The following is a 16436-nucleotide window of genomic DNA, read 5'->3' as shown; positions in this document are numbered from 1 at the left end:
AATAAATTTCAGCCAAAAAGATTATTAACATAAATGAAATAGTTTCTATTATACAGTCAGCCCATGATTTTTCTAAGTTTGATTCCACAGCTAAGAAGTGTGACCACAGAGGACATAAACTTGAAATGAAAATAATGCATTTATTAGATGGATAAATGTGGAGCACGTTACAGCGAAAGATGACATTGCTGAAAGGAGTAACTTTGAAGTGATAAGGAAAAAGGAACAGTGGAGGAGAAGAAAAGAATTAAAAGAAATGGAACAGGAAGAACATCACTTCGTGTAAATTAAAATTAAATGTAAAAGGATGGCAGGAGCTCTGATCTTGTCAGGCGGAGGTATTTAGGTGGCAGCCAGTAATATGAGAATTAGAAGCAATTTGCAAACCACAGGTCTGCAAGCATGCACATTTCTCCTCTCTCATGATTGTTAATTGAGTTTTTTTTCTCATGGAAAAAATACAAATTCTGAAATATTGGTTTCATGAATCCCTGCCAAAATCTGGAGCAGTTTGGTCCCAGCCAATGACAGACAGCCCCTGGCAAACTGCAGGCAAAATGAGGCAGGCGCTGCACTGTCTTTGATGGCGCCTTCCTGGAGTCTGTCTTTCAGACAGAATGCTGACTGCCCCGTTTTACAGGCTGTGTCTCTGAGTTAGCTACTGTTCCCTGGCCTCTCCCTGCCCAGGCTACGGCCGCTGGGTCTGTACTCGCCATGCTGCGGCCCTCTCACCTGTGGCTGCCAGGGATCCCATCCCTGCCCAGCCCCCTTCTCAGGGTTCACATCAACAATGGTCTGTATCTTTCTCTTCTCCTCTAATAACAGCTAACACATAGTGCTTGTTATGTGCCAAGCATGTAAATATATATTAATCCATTTAAAATACTATGCTCTGAAAACCGCCCTATGAGGCTGATACTGCTATGACCCTCACTTAGCAGAAAAGCCTGAGCACAGAAGCAATAATGACTTGGCCAAGGTTTGCCACCCCAAATGTGCCTTTTGGGGTATCGACTTTACGCTGGTTATTGATAAACCAAAGACCCAGAAAGAACCTTTGACTCTGCTCCTTTCCACGTACAGGAATTGAGATGGAAAAGCCTGTTTCAGGAAGGGAAACTTCACACATACAAAGTAGCACACGTATGACAGGACAGGAAGAAATCTAGCAAATTGTTTCTGGATGGCCTTCGTTTCCGGATGCCCTCACGAGAATTTGTTGACCATATGTTCGCTCTTTCTCCTACCTGCAGATTGCCTACTTTCCCTCTGGAATCCCAGACTCCTGTTAACATTCTCCTTTGACCAGCATGGTGTATAAGCCTCAGCTGCCCAGTGTGTTCCGGGAAACGTTCTCACAGACCCCTGAAATAACATTCGTATGGTAAACTGTGGACATTTGCTTCTGTGGATCTGTCTCTCTTCATTTGATTATTAAACCAACTAGAAGAACTTAGAAGGTAGAAGCCTATTGATATTTATTTATCAATAAATAAAAGAGAGATAGCACTTTTTCTCAGGAGCTCACAGTTCAGTTGGAGTGATAGACGATGAACAGGTGACCTAGCATCTTATCACTACTGTGAAAGTGTTCTAAGGTGAAAAAACATGGTGTGGTTACAGAGGATAATAGAAATAATGGAAAAGAGGATCATATTTGGCCAAGACCTGAGGGATGAGAAGAGTCAGGCTACACAATGGGCAGCACAGGTGAGGAAGAGCATGAGCAAAGGCCCTGAGGCAGGAAAACAGCTCCCCAATTCTAGGAACATAAAGGAAGATTGTATGACGACACCAAAGATGATGAGGAGAGACATAGGATTCACTAAAAAAGGAGTAAATGAGATTGTGCAAAGCATTACAGGCGATGTAGGGAGTTTTCATTTTGTGCAACGTGCAAAGGAAAGACAAGGTTTTAAGCTGCAGGAGGACATGAGCATATTTATATATTTTGAAAACTTCTCTGCTTTGTGAAAAAGTGGATTGGAGGAACAAGAGTAAACGTGGAAAGACAAGAAGGCTGCTGTCATAGAACCATCTAGAAGTGGTGGTGGTTATAGGGTCACGCTGGAGATGATCAATGGTCACATTCAGGGTGTATTTTAGAAGCTGAGCTGACTGGTACTGGAGTGACTGCAGGGAATGAATGGAAGGCAGGACTTAAGGGTTAAATTCCCATGGTGGATGGAGTGCCATTCTCTAAAATATGAAAGACTGGAAGAGAAAGAGTTGAAGTCACGAGTTCAGTTTTCAATGTGTTATAGACGTATACTTGGTGTTGAGTCTCCACTTTCATGTGTAATCAACATATGACTTGACTAGCCCCAGAGTGGGAGACAATAATAGAACCCTCAGAAATATTTGGAAATCTGGGAGAAAAGGAGACATATTCTCTTCCTAGCTGGAGGCTCTGAAGAGGGGATAAGTCCTAGAATTCCCAGCACTATGCAGGCATAGCTGCAACAGAACAAAGTTTGTTTCTATAGCAGAGAGCCTGAGACAGCCAAAGGAAAGGCAGGCAGCCAAGAACGAATGGCACAGGAGAGAAGCCCAACGTCCCTGGCCCCTAGAATAATACAGAACAGCTGGGGGGGGTGGGTGTTTGACATGTCTTATGTTTGTGACAAGGGACCCTTCTGCAACAGAAAGCTTTGCAGCCAGCCACCAGATGGTAACACTGACACCTCCAATCATCATTGGAGGGAACAACCACAAAAGGCCAAAGGCCAGATCGGATGAGTGACATTGCAGTTTGTGGATCCTGTATGGGAGAAAGGACAGCCTGGACCAGATGCCTCTCTCTGGTGCCAGAATACTGATGCCACTCTGAGGAGAACAGTGTAGGAAAATTCTAATTAACTCAGTTTACATCCAAAACGATAAAGAAAGCATGAAGGTAACTGAGTTTATCTAGAAACTATTACAATGACATGGTTTGCCTTTATGCAGAATGTGATTGATGAGTTTTGAAAAGCAGCTCTATTTCTTTAAACAACTAAGTAAACTTCCGTGGAAATTTGCAATGACAACAGTAAACAACTCATTGGCTTTTATCCCTCAGTTGTTTTCACAATTTCCTAGGAGGCTGCGGGAGGTGTTCAACATTGGCTCATGAATGACTCTATTTTGCTTTCGAGTTTATTCAAATACTACCCCTGGTTGCATTAATATGGTTGGATCCTCTGTGATGGGATCTCAAGTAGGGCTGTTTGGACTTCGATATCCTACACTTATGTGAGTCCAATAACTTTTCACTTTGTACTTGTCAAGCCTCCTATCTGCTAAACACATCCACGTCCATCACAGGACTCAGATACATGTCTAATAGGAGTTATGCTGAGAGACAAAGGTGAACAATAGATCATGTGCTCCTGCACTGAAACAATACGTCTTCATTACTAGATCAAACTCAAATATCCTCGAGAATAAATGTTCTCCCGAAGAAGACCCTGGGTCTCCCTGGAAAGAAACTTCTGGCAAGACCACCAATGTATCATTTATATTCATTTGTCTATACCTCACTTTGACACCAGCCAGGATCCAGCCTACACAAATGAGTGGCAGACATCTTAGAAGTTGTAGGCCAGGTAGGAAGCAGATCTGCACCTGGTTAGACCATTTGGAAAAGAATTTTGATGTAGCTGGGTTTTTATGGGGACTCTCACATCACAGTTTTTATTCAAGTCACTAAAGCCATTATGAAGATCACCTTTTTGGGTAACGACACGGTTGTGTAACTTGGTCTATCTATTGACTTTTAAATAACCAGATGGGATCTATACTTATTTTTTCCTCTTCCTCCTCTGTCTTAATCTGATTAAGCTGCTATAATAAACTACCATAGATGGCTTATAAAGAACAGAAATTTATTTCTCACAGTTCTAGAGACTGGAAGTCCAAGATCTGGGTGCCAGTATGGTCGAGTTCTGGTGAGGATTTTTTCTGGCTTGCAGACAGCCAACTTCTCATCATATCCTTACATGAGGAAATAGAGAAAGCAAGCTCTCTCGTGACTTTTATAGGGGTACTAATCCCATTCATGAGGGCTCTAGCCTCATGATCTTATCTAATCCTAATTACCTCCCAAAGGTCCTACCTCCTAATACAGTGGTACCTCAGTTTTCTTACATAATGTGTTCCAGAAGACCATTGGAGTTCTGAAACATTCAAAAACAGCCGACATGTAGGCCTCAGGATCTTGCACTCAATGGAAGCTGCGTAACAGGTTCAACTTCTAAAGTGTGTTCGAAAACCGAAGCATTTACTTCTGGGTTTACAGCACTCATAAACCGAAATGTCCATCAACTTAGATGTTCGAAAACTGAGGTACTACTGTACCATCATTTGACAAGGCGATGGTGGAGTTCAACATATGAATTTGGGGGACACAATCATTCAGTTTGTAACATTCTCCTTTTTCTTTTTTTTTTCTTTTCTTTTTTTTTTCCTCTAACTCTTTACAGTAGAATTTAGGTGGTAGCTTAAAAATTACTCCCTGATTCAATCATTTATTCCAAAAATATTTGTGAAGGACCTATCATGTGCCAAGCCCTGGTTCTAAGTTGTCTGTGAAACATCAGAAAAAAAGACAAACACAGTCATTGAGCTGATACTCTAAAGGCTAGAGGGGAAACGGGTGGAGAGACATTGTGTGTGAAATAGACAACAAAAAATACATAATCATATGTGTATGCTATATGGTTAAAATAATACAGGCTTATCTACCAGAGGACAAATGAGGAAGTATCATTGTTCCTTCTGTAGTCTTAGTAGAATCTAACTTCAAAATTGGAGTTGTCATTATGCCCAAATTAGTCAATTATTTGTATCATTCCTCCCTTTGCAACCTTCAGTGGTTTGATCCATGTGAGATTACAACATCACTAACAGTTATTTATTTTTAACTCTATTTAAATTTGCTACTGCCATAAAGCACCTTAACGTGTGGCATATGGAACAGTACAGTGGGTTAGAGAGGGCACAAGCTTCAACGGCAGGAGGTGAGGGTTCCGATCCCTGATCATACTATGATAGCTGTGTGCCCTTGAGCAAGTTCCTTGGTCTTATGAAACCTCATCTTACCATCTGCAGTGTGAGAACAATAACATTTAACTCAAAGTTTTGTCATGCATATAAAAATAATAATAAAATTAAATAATATATCTTTACTTGATTAAGGAATCATTTAAGTGTAAATCTGGAATCCTTTTACAGTTTTCCCAAATAATACCTATCAAATGTCCCCTTTCAACCTCCATTCCACCTAAGTACAAGTTCCTTAAAGATCTCTCAGCCCTCATTTCTTTAGTTTTAGTTAAGATGATTTCATTTCTTACTCACATCTCTCCCTTTTCCACAAAAGCAGGGCACACTACTGGCTGGAACTTTCTGGGGGTGGGGAGGAAAGGGAGTGGGTTCCAGAGACAGTGCCCTACATCTAAACTTCGGAGGCAAGCAGACATCTCTTCACTTGAGTGATCACAATGCCTGGTTACAAACTACCATTCTCTTTCTTTTAGTCGTTGCTATTTTTCTGTTGGACATTGACTGCTTGTTAATTCTACCTTTGAACGAGATATCAAGTGGTGGCTCTTTGTAAGTCCTTAGGAGTGCACTTTGGGCCTCCCCACACCTGGTCCCTTGGCTGGGAGACCAAGCTAAAGCCAAATCTAATCCTTCCCACTTCAATACCAGCCACCCCTGGGCCCTCCTCACCCTAAAGGGTACTTGCAACACTGCCTAGGTTACAGTCACAATTAGCAGTGTTTTTCCAACACATAGGAAACTTACATATCCTTATTAAATGAAGGGAATAGGACTGAAACTCTGTCACTCCATTCAAAGCTCTGTGTCTGTCTCCTGCCTCGTTATCCAAGCCTAGAAAGGACTATCAGATAGTATGCTGGCTCTGTGGTTCAGCAGCTTTCAGGAAGGAGAAGGTCATCAGTTGTAGATCTCATAGAGTGGGAAAAACTCAGGCATTCACCCGCAACACACACCCAACATACCAACTTCAAAGCCTCTCGTGACATCCCATTAAGATTAATGCCAAAATCCTACCACAAGCATCTTCCAATCACTGCAAAATTGGACCCAGACAAGCACTACAGCTGCATCCCATGCCACCCCCATCCCATTGCTATCTGTTCCCCTGCCCCAACTATCTTCTTTAAGATCTTCAAACACTCCATGCTATTCTTCACCTCCATGCTACTCCTGCCTTCATGCTACTCCTGCCTCCATGCTACTCCTCCACTGCAGGCTACTCCTCAGCTCCGTGTAAAGACAGACAAAGAGCACTCATGACAGAGTTCTGAGGAACATCGATATTTTGTGGTGGGTTAAAAAAGGAGACGATGGCACAAGAAACAGAGGAGAAATACCCAGTGAGGTAAGAAGAAAACCAGAAAATGTGATAAGGCAGAAGCCAAGGAAGGAGAATGTATTTCTAATAAAGTAAGTGGTCAACTGTATTAAATGAAGCCCAAGAACTGGGCTTTGACTTTGACCGGCTGGAGGAGGCTGGGGACCTTGAAATAAATGTTTTAGTAGAGTAGTGAGGACAGAAGCTAGATGAAAGTACCGTGGGTGGCTGGTTAGCTCAGTTGGTTAGAGAGCGATGCTCTAACACCAGGGTTGCCAGTTCGATTCCCACATGGGCCAGTGTGAGCTGTGCCCTCCACAACTAGGTTGAAACAACTACTTGATGTGCAGCTGATGGGTCCTGGAAAAACACACTTAAAATAAATAAAAGTCAAAACAAAATAAGAAAATAAAATAAAATTATAAAAAAAAAAAAAAAAAAAAAAGAAAGTACCGTAAAGGTGAATTGGAGATGATCTTTAAGATAATTATACTTAACAGTAGGAAAAGTATTTATTAGCACTTAAATTATTTTAACTTAAAATGGACTTACTCTTTGCCAGGTACTCTGCTAAGCACTTTGCAAGCACATTCTCATTAAATCCTCACAGTAACACTGTTAGACACGGGAATGAAACGTACTAACCAAATTGCCAAAGACACAGCTAGTAAACTGTGGTTGATGGAATGAATGATGGCCCCCAAAGATACCCAAGCTCTAATCCCTGGACCCTAAAATGTCACCTTACATGGCAAAAGGGACTTTGCAAATGTAAGAGTCTTGAGATGGGGATGTTAACCTGGGTTATCTGATGAGCCCTAAATGTGATCAGAACTGTCCCAAGAGAGAGGCAGAGTGAGATCTGACACAGAAGAGAGAAGACAATGTCACAACCTCAGCAGAGAGAAAGATTTGAAGATGCCACACGGCTGGCTTTGAAGAAGAGGCTCATGAGTCAAAGAATGCAAGGAATGCAGCTCCACAACCAGAAAAAGGCATGGAAACAGATTCGCCTAGGGCCTCTGGGAGCACAGCCCTCAAATGAAGAACTTTAATTTCCTCCCAGGAAACTGGTTGCAGACTTCTGACCTCCAGCACTGTAGGACAAGAAGGGCATGGTGTTGCAAGCTACCAAGTTTACAATTATTTGTTACAGAAGCCATAGGAAACTAGTACAGAAAGGGTCATGATTCTTTCTTTAATGCAATTTGACAATACATTGAAGTATCATGCATATGGAAAACAGACAGAAGGCAGGAGAAGAAAGCAAGGAAGAGAAGAGAAAACAGAAGTAACAGAAGTGGGGGGGTGAAAGGAAGGGGAAAAGTAGGGAGAGAAGAGAGGACCCCAAATATTCTTAAAGTAACATCCAAACTGTCTATGGCAACTTCATCTCAGGGACTATTTTCCCAGCCTGAATCCGAGTTGGCATTTGGCCCAAGCTGAGAGTTAGCTCCAGGGAATAAAATTCCAGTGCAGAGTAATCTGTAAATCCTGTGGCATCACAGCTGAAAAGAAAACAGATTGGTACAGTCCTAGTTTGGAGGTCGATTGGCTTAGTAACTGTTAGAGACAGTCAACAGTTGAAGAAACAGTATTAAATCGTGAGAGATGAAGTTCAGAAAAAAACAACTTGATTCATTTTTGCGCCACCAACTCAAGTCTGGCCTTGATTTGCTTTCTAAAATATATTTTGTAAGGTTTGCTTATCTTTTCTTTACTTGAACATTATTATCTTGTTATTACTTATTACTGGCTGTCATTTGCTATAACAAAATTATGTTCAGACATCTTCACTTTACATACTGTGAAAATCTATTTTAAAAAAGCTATTTTATACATGCATTATTATTTGGATATTCATGCTTAAATAATGCTCTGGTATATATTAATCAATGACCGCATCTTAAAAGATATACCTGTACCCAATATTTAATAAAAGAAGAGGAAGCTTAGCAAGAAAACAAATGATTTGTGTGTCTACCACCACGATTCAAACAACCTGAAATTCATGGCAACTTCTGGCTCTTGGGTTCAAGGGCATAGCTGAGTGAAGTCATGAAAGCTGAATCCTTAAATCTGACTCACTGTGCCCTCCTGGGATTCTTTTCCTAAGTGAGGTTAGTGTTACGTCACTTTTTCCTAAGGAAATTAAATAGTGCATTTGAAGTCTCTAAGATTTAGAAGAAATTAGGAGAGAAACATTCTTATATAGATTCTGAATACCAATAGTACAGTGATCTTCCTAATTTGCTAATAAGTAGTCCTCATAGAGCTGAAAAGTACAAGGGAGAATTAAGAATTAGTAAGGATAGAGGGGAAGGTGCATTGGTGGAAGAAAAGCTTTTGATTCTGTCTCTCACTTTTAAAAACAGAAAGGGAACTAGCAACCAAATAACACAATATACGGAGTATCTGGGGATAAAAAGGCCAGGTTAAGAGGTCTTTATATTTAAATCCGCACAGACAGCATTATCCTCTCCTTCTGAAGACTGTTTCCCCCTGCACACATGGAAAAGCGGCCGACTGCTCTCAGTATCTGTCACAGGAAAGTACGAGTAACAGCAACACCTAGTGGCATACGGTGATAGAGAACAGGGAAAAGAAAGAAATGCTCAGAGAGAGCTAAGACAAAACCTTGGAAGGACGTTGTTACATTTCAAATGTCCTGATTTATGTGACAACAAAATTGCATTGTAAAAGAATCAGGGAGTCCTGTCTCCCAGCCAATGATATTGTTCTAGGTCAACATTTGGGGTGTAGAAAAAGTCACTTAGTATTCACTGCTGGGGAATGGGAAAGCCTGTCGTCAAATCACACCACTTTGATCTTACAATTGGAAATGTGGCAATATTGTTAGGATTAAAAAAATGAAAGAGCATTATTAATATAGCTACAAGGGTGATGCTCCTCAGCTAGCAGAAAGGCAGATGAATAGCAACTTCTGAATGCCAACCTTCAGGTCTATCCAAAGATATTAAATTTCACTATTTGTGCTTTTATTATAGACTATTTTCTCCTGTCGACCAAAGAGGCCACATCAGGCCACTCTCTACCAGCTGAAACTCTGGCCTTTAGCCCTTTGTGTCAGACCTCCCAGCTACAGCATCCTTTCGTCTGGTTGCCAAGTCAACAATCTCTCTTGGCATCTGCCTTTTCCACCTCTTTCCTCCTCCCGCCACTCCATCAAGAAATTTAATTCCAAGTTGGCAGGCAGGAGGTCAGAAATCTTTGAAAGCTGCAACTTCTACTGCCCACACTCAGGTCTTGCCTCCACACATACTGCCAAATACCGACTTCCTTTTCTCCCTCCTCCAGAACATTCCGTGTCTTTGTAATGACCAGGTCATCACCTGAATCTTGCCCTCACATCTGTTTCCTTCCCCTTCCTATGCAGCAGGGCTGTCTTTTATTAGTAACATCCTGCCACATCTGTCCCCGAGGCTCAGCACATCTTGTCATCTGTCCTGGGACCAGCAGCCTCTCCAGAGTTATCGACTCGGGGTCGTGCCTCGTCAGAGGTGTCTGGGGGCCTAGAGTTGGCCCAGAGCATCTGGGGAAAGGACAGCTGACAAGTTCCTGAATCCCACACAATCATGTCTTTGAAAAGTGGGCCATGTTCAAGAAAAAGACTGCAGGCTAGTGTGACAGAAAGACAAAGGACAAAGGACAAAGTCACACCCAACCCATAGGTGACAGTTTTATTTCTTCATACATTTTGAAATGACATATTCAGGGCTACTTTAGAACAGTCTTTTGGGAAAAACTTAAATATTTTGCTTGGGATTTGCCCACTATGAAAAAAATTTTGAAAAATGCACGCTCTAGGGCTTGGCTACCGTTTTTTTGTTCGTTTTAAAAAGGGGACAATGTGAGTGTTTAATTTTGAAGCTACAAATGTACAGAAATTATATTCTTAAAAAAACACGATTTTCATCTCACTTGTTTCTAACCACGTATAACCACTGTGCTATCACTATCAATTCTTTACCAAAACAGTGAAGTCAGAGCTCCCTAAATAAAGAGTAATAATATGGAAGCATTAGAAAAACTTAAAAAGAGATTAAAAGGCAATTAACTATGGTAAAAATATCCATTGAGCAGAAGCTTAAAAATTGACTCAAATACCTATGAAACTAGAAAGATATTTACTCATAGCAACACAGAAAATATGGATAAATCACTAACTAGTAAGAGTGAAGTTACCAAAAAGTCTTTGAAATGTGCTTTAGCTATTTAGAGCAATACTTCTGTGTTGCTCTGTTACACATGTAGCATGTTGTTAAGACTCGACAAAATTATTTAAACTAGGTGTTATACGGAAATCATTTAGTTCCATCCCATTCTTTAATGATGAAACAGAAGTCCAAAGATTAAGTGTGTTTGTTTTTTTCCCAATAGCAAAGCAGGAAGCAGAACCTAACTTTGTGAGTCCCAATCCCGTGTTAGGTATACAAGTATACGTATGTAGCATTTTTAAATAGTAAAAGGTTGTGATTGTATTAAATAGATGACGTTATGGACTGACTTGTGTCCCCCAAAATTCATATGTTGAAGCCCAAGTCCCAGCATAATGGTATTTGGAAGTGGAGACCTTGCAAGTAATTAGGTTTGGATGAGATGATGAGGGTGGGGCCCCATGATAGGACAAGAAGAGGAAGAGAGAGAGGCAAGCACTCTCTCTCTACCCACCACATGGGCCCAGTGAGAAGGCAGCCATAGGAATAATGCAAGCCAGGAAGAGGACCCTCACCAAGAATCAAATCTGCCAGCACCTTGATCTTGCTTCCCAGCTGCCAGAACTGTGAGAAATGCCTATCGGTTAAACTGCTCAATCAGGTATTTTGCTATGGCAGTCTGAGCTAAGTCAGATGAGTTCTGCCTTACAAACTTTTCCATTTCTAAAATAAATATAGCCATAATCATGAAATACTGACTATATACCACTGAATCAACTAAATCATCTGATCTACCAAAATTAGGCATATGATTGGGAGAAAAAGAAAAATTAGCCTATTAAAAGCAAGTGCTTAAAAAGTGGAGATGGCATCAGACAACATTCTTTCCTGGAGGGTGTAAAAAGAAGAACAAAAGAACATAGAAACAGACTGAGATGAAGGACGGAGGTCTGGAAAGAGTAGCAACGATTACAAAGTTCAGACTTCACATACTGAGAGTCCGGAGATTTTGCCTGGAACTTGCTTTGTCCTCACCACGTTTATTTGTGTTGCTAAGAAGATATTCAGCTTGAGGTGACAGGAAGCCAATATATTATTCAGGGACTAATGCAAAAAAGAAAGGTGTACGGACAAACAGGCTTCTGCAAACTAAAAGAAGATCTCTCTGTCTGTACAGAGTGAGTGCTGGAGTGATGCTGAGTGTTTGCCTACGACTGTAGCTCTCAAAGACATCTTTTATTATTCAAAACAACCTCCTGACCCCAAAATAAAGAATTCATTGACACTGGTTGCAAAAGACACCACCATAGTCGGGGCTGCCTGAGTTGAAATCTGGCATTCCCTGGTTATGTGATCTTAAGCCTGGCACATAACCGCAATGAACCTCACTTTCAACCTTTAATCTGGAGATAATACAGGTCCACAGTCTCTTACATGATATCGTTAGAACTAGATTTCAGCATGTTTTTATGTTGTAATGCACTGCATGAACTGAATTTTATATCACACCCATAATGTCCAGGGCAGCACTTAGTAAGCAAACATACTGATAGTCCTTCAGAAAAAACCTAACAATAATCCACTGAATAAGAAAAAAAAAATTATTAAGAATTTGGGAGCCACAATCCCGCAATTGAGCTGAGTTACGGTAGGGTCCGTGGGGAGCTGTGGGCGCCTGGCTGGGCATGGGCCCCACACCGGTTCCCTGCACGTGGCTGAGCACCCGCCCCCTGCATCCTGGAGCCGCTGGCCTCAGGTGCCCAGACGGTGTCATCTCTGACCACCGTGGAAGCATTTATCAGAGCAGGTGAGAGCCCTGCTCTGTCCCACCACTCCCACTCCCTCACCCCAGGCATCCTAGGAGGTCATCTGCTTCCCTAATTGCAGCTCCAATTACAAGGCCTGGAAGCCAGACGCTGGATCACCTGTGCGATGGGGGTTCAGAGAAACACTGTTTATTTGTCACTAGAAGCCTTTGTCAGGGACCACCGCCTGAGCTACCAGCCCTGATTCACACTGAAGAAAAGCCCTTTGTGTAGCAAGTGTCTGTGATAAAAAATTCAACACAAAATCCAACTTGAAGAAACATTTTGAACACAAACATAAAAAATCAGCTAAAACAGTGTGTATGCAGTTTTGAAGGTTGTAATTAGACTTGCTGAAAATCCAGCAGCGCCAGCATACCAACAAACCACTATTCAAGTGCATCCATGAAGTTGTGGAAAACACTCTGCCTCACCTGACAGGCTGAAACAACATGGGAAGGTCCATGAGGGCTATGTATGTCCAAAAGGACGTTCCCTTGTAGCCAAAACATTGACGGAGCTTTGGGGCCATGTGAGAGACACCCATAAAAAGGAAATGATATGTGAAATACACCAGGAAAACAATTAAACACAAAGCTTATCTGAAGCAACATATGAAAACTCGTGCCCCAGAAAGGGATGTATATAGAACCTATGAAACTGTGTTCAATCTCCAGAGCCATATTGTCTTTTCATGAGGAAAGCAGCCCTTTTGTGTGTGAACATCCTGGCCGTGGCAAAACATCTGTAACGAAACAGTCTCACTAGGCATGCCGTTGTACATGACCCTGAAAAGAAGAAAATGAAGCTCAAAAGTAAAACGATCTCGTGAAAAATAGAGTTTGGCCTTTTGTCTCAGTGGGTATATCTCTCCTAAAAGGAAACAAGAACAAGACTTACCTTTACCTAAAATTGGAGAGTTGCTGATCTGTACTGAAACAAGGCGCTCTCGATGTTGCAATATTTACCCTCAGCTAAACATCAAGTTGCATATTGCTGTCTTTAAAGGACTACAGACCAGCCAGCTCAGTTATAGGCAGACCTCAGAGCTATTGCAGGCTGGTTCCAAATCACTGCAGCAAAGTGAGTATTGCAATAAAGCAAGTCGTAATGTTTTTCTTGGTAGAGGGACTTGCCTTCAATTTGTAAAAAATACAACGTCTGTAAAGCACAATAAAATGAGGTATGTCTGTATTTTCTCTCAAAAAATATATTAGTACTTTTATGGCAGTTCAAGTCAGGTTTTGTCACCAAATTACAAAAAATAACCTAAAAGAACTTTCCAATTTAGAGCTTTCTAATTTTGGAATTTTAGGTATGAGATGGATGGGTCACCCATCAATATAGTCATGCTAGAGTGATCACGAGGGATAAATGACATATGGAGGATAGAAACTCATGTAAGTCTGTGTAGAATGGATTATAAATGAGAATCCCAGGGATTCTAAAGAATCCAAGTACAAGCAAGGAAAATCTTTACTGAGCACAAACTCCCTCCTCAGATAACCAACAACCCGTTGCCATGTGACCTGAGAGGCACGCTGTGACAGTGCAGAGATTCCCTGTTGCTTTCTTCTATTCAATAGTCCTTCTTCAGATCAAGATCTCCAAGCCCTATGGGAGCCAGATTTTCTGGAGCTTGGGGAAAGGAGACGCACATCAGCAATGTTTTCTTTTTTTAATACTCCACCTACCTGCTTTTACCTCACTCCTCCTTCTGCAGCCCCCAATGAAAACAGCTCTGTACATTACTTTACAGCTTTTAGCATTTTGCCTGCACTGACTTCTTTAGTCATTACACCAGTCAGTGAGGGGCAAGTCTGAACCTACTGTTTGCAGTTAGTACCAGGATCTAGATTCCATACTTTCTGTATCCCCTCCAAGTGGATGACATCATCCAAGGAACTTCTCGGCTTCACACCAGATGCCAGGTCTAGGAAGATTTGTGTCTTCTTAGTTCAAAGCCTAGTTCAAAGCTTTAGTCCACCTTTCCAAGCAAGCCACTAGTTTCCTGTTTCTAATCTGAAGAATACTTTCAATCCTGCCCAGTGACTCATTCATAAACATCCCTCACACATCCTATTCCTATCCCCCTAGAGAGCCACCTTTCCCGAATTCTATTACTATGGGTTTTACAATAGAAAATTGCTTTAGCGTTTCAGCAGCAAAGACAGCCATTCAGCTACCACAGTGAGCAAAGATTTGTTCTCTCACGGTTCCTATGCAGCTTGACAGAAGTCATAGATACAGACAGGTATTAACTCTGTCGTGTATATACCCAAAATCACTGCATGGAGATGTAGCTTGATTTGAATCTAAATTCCAATTTTTAAAGCCCTAGCGACGCCTACTGAGACAAGGGTTTGGGAGAGGGAACAATTTCCATGGACAGTCAACCAACCATCCGTACAAATATCTTATGACTCAGATATTGTATTTCTTAAACATCTTCTTTAAAAGTCTATAATAAGTCAGGACAAGAGTAATCATTTCAAATATGCCAGTAACTAATAACAGGGCTGTTACAGCTGCTATCGCTTTTGTTAAAATTCAGAGCTCAATAATTGTGTGTATGTGCACATGTGTATGTGTGTTCCTGTGTATTTGCACATATGCACATAAACTTGATCCTAAAATGTACTTAAAAGCACTAAAATATCGTCTCTTCCTATGTTGTTAGAAGGAGTATTTTTCTAACGTAGCAGAGTTACCCAAGTATCTCCTATAAGAAGAATTAGTTTATTATTATTGTTCTTGTTGGCAATTTAACCATATGCTTATTATTTCATAGGTCATCATTCTGATCCGACACCAAACTGTCCCCGTGGTACATGCAGACTTTTTCTCTCCCATCATATAAAGTGGTTCTATATGGCTCTTGGGCCTCACACACCAGGTGGCGAACACTCAGAGAATTTAAGATGCTGTTACCATGGGGACAAGATGCTGGTCCTTCTCAATGCAATCAACACACTTCCTCTTTCAGGCAAAATTATTTCCACCGGAAAATAAATGAACTTAAAAACTGAAGCTTTTAGTTTTAAAAGAATAACTATTTCTCAAAGCCCTGTATTTAATTGTGACAGCAGAGATGGGCGAGCAAAGAAGATATATTTAGGAAGAACTGTTTTCAAAGACACCCTTCTGACATTCTGCACTGGCTAGGACCAGGTGAAGGAAAAAATTTCAAATATCTCAGGCTGCACTTCTCAAATGTTTGTCCTACAGGGTAGGTTGCTAAGTGACTATACATCATTTCTCTCCCTTTTTCTATATCTGTTTGCACTTGATTTTGCACCTCTTGCCATGAAGAGTTGGAATGCATTTCCTCACTCCTTGAATTTGCGCTAACGTGGTGCCTTCTCTGACCAACAGAATGAGGCAGAACTGAAAGCATACAAATTTGTTCAACACCTTGGGTTCGAGGGCCTGCCTTTCACTCTCCATTCTCCTTTTTAGGATCCTGCCCACTGTCCATGTGAACAAGCCTGGGCTGTGCTGCAGGAAGATGAGAGACACTTGTCTCAGTCATCTCTACTGTCACTCAGCCTGCAGCCAGCCAACCCTCAGAGGTGCTGCCTCGCTGACAGGCAGCTGACTGTAGACATGGGACTACGCCCAGTGAGACCAGAAAAACCACTGACCCACAGAATCATGAACTAAAGAACTTCAATGTCTTAAGCCACTACATTTTGGAGAGGTTTATGTAACAAAGGCAACTATAGACCATATCCGTTTTCGTTAGTTCTGTTAGTTTTAAAGGACGTATTTGTAAATATACAGTTCCATATCAAAGTATGCTTGGGGTGACCTGAACACCTACTGAAAACTCCAACCAGGTATGCACAAGCATAAACAGATTCACTGCCCTCCCCAAAGCAAATAATTTCCTTTCCCATATGAATTCCGATGATTTTTATGCCAGATTCTGTAGTGTTAGAAAGACAAAACTTAACCCAAATGAACAATCCACACCTCTTAATATTTATTGAATGAAATCACCCTTGCTCTCCCAAAATAAGTGTACTGCTATGAATTCTGTAGACAACAGTCACACACAAAATAAAAGAAAAAATTTCACTAGTTATC

At 41.2% G+C, this 16436-nt stretch overlaps 1 pseudogene; it reads left to right on the top strand.

Annotated features, from left to right (window-relative positions):
- The window catches only part of LOC109453298 (transcription factor IIIA-like), a 50925-nt pseudogene extending 34915 nt beyond the window's left edge, over positions 1–16010 (top strand).
- The last annotated feature ends 426 nt before the right edge of the window (positions 16011–16436 follow it).

This window comes from Rhinolophus sinicus, chromosome 17 (assembly GCF_057876585.1).
Source record: "Rhinolophus sinicus isolate RSI-liver-muscle chromosome 17, RSI-T2T, whole genome shotgun sequence".
Lineage (NCBI taxonomy): Eukaryota > Metazoa > Chordata > Mammalia > Chiroptera > Rhinolophidae > Rhinolophus > Rhinolophus sinicus.
Note: the sequence above shows the minus strand (reverse complement) of the source record. Positions and strands in the feature narration are given on the sequence as shown.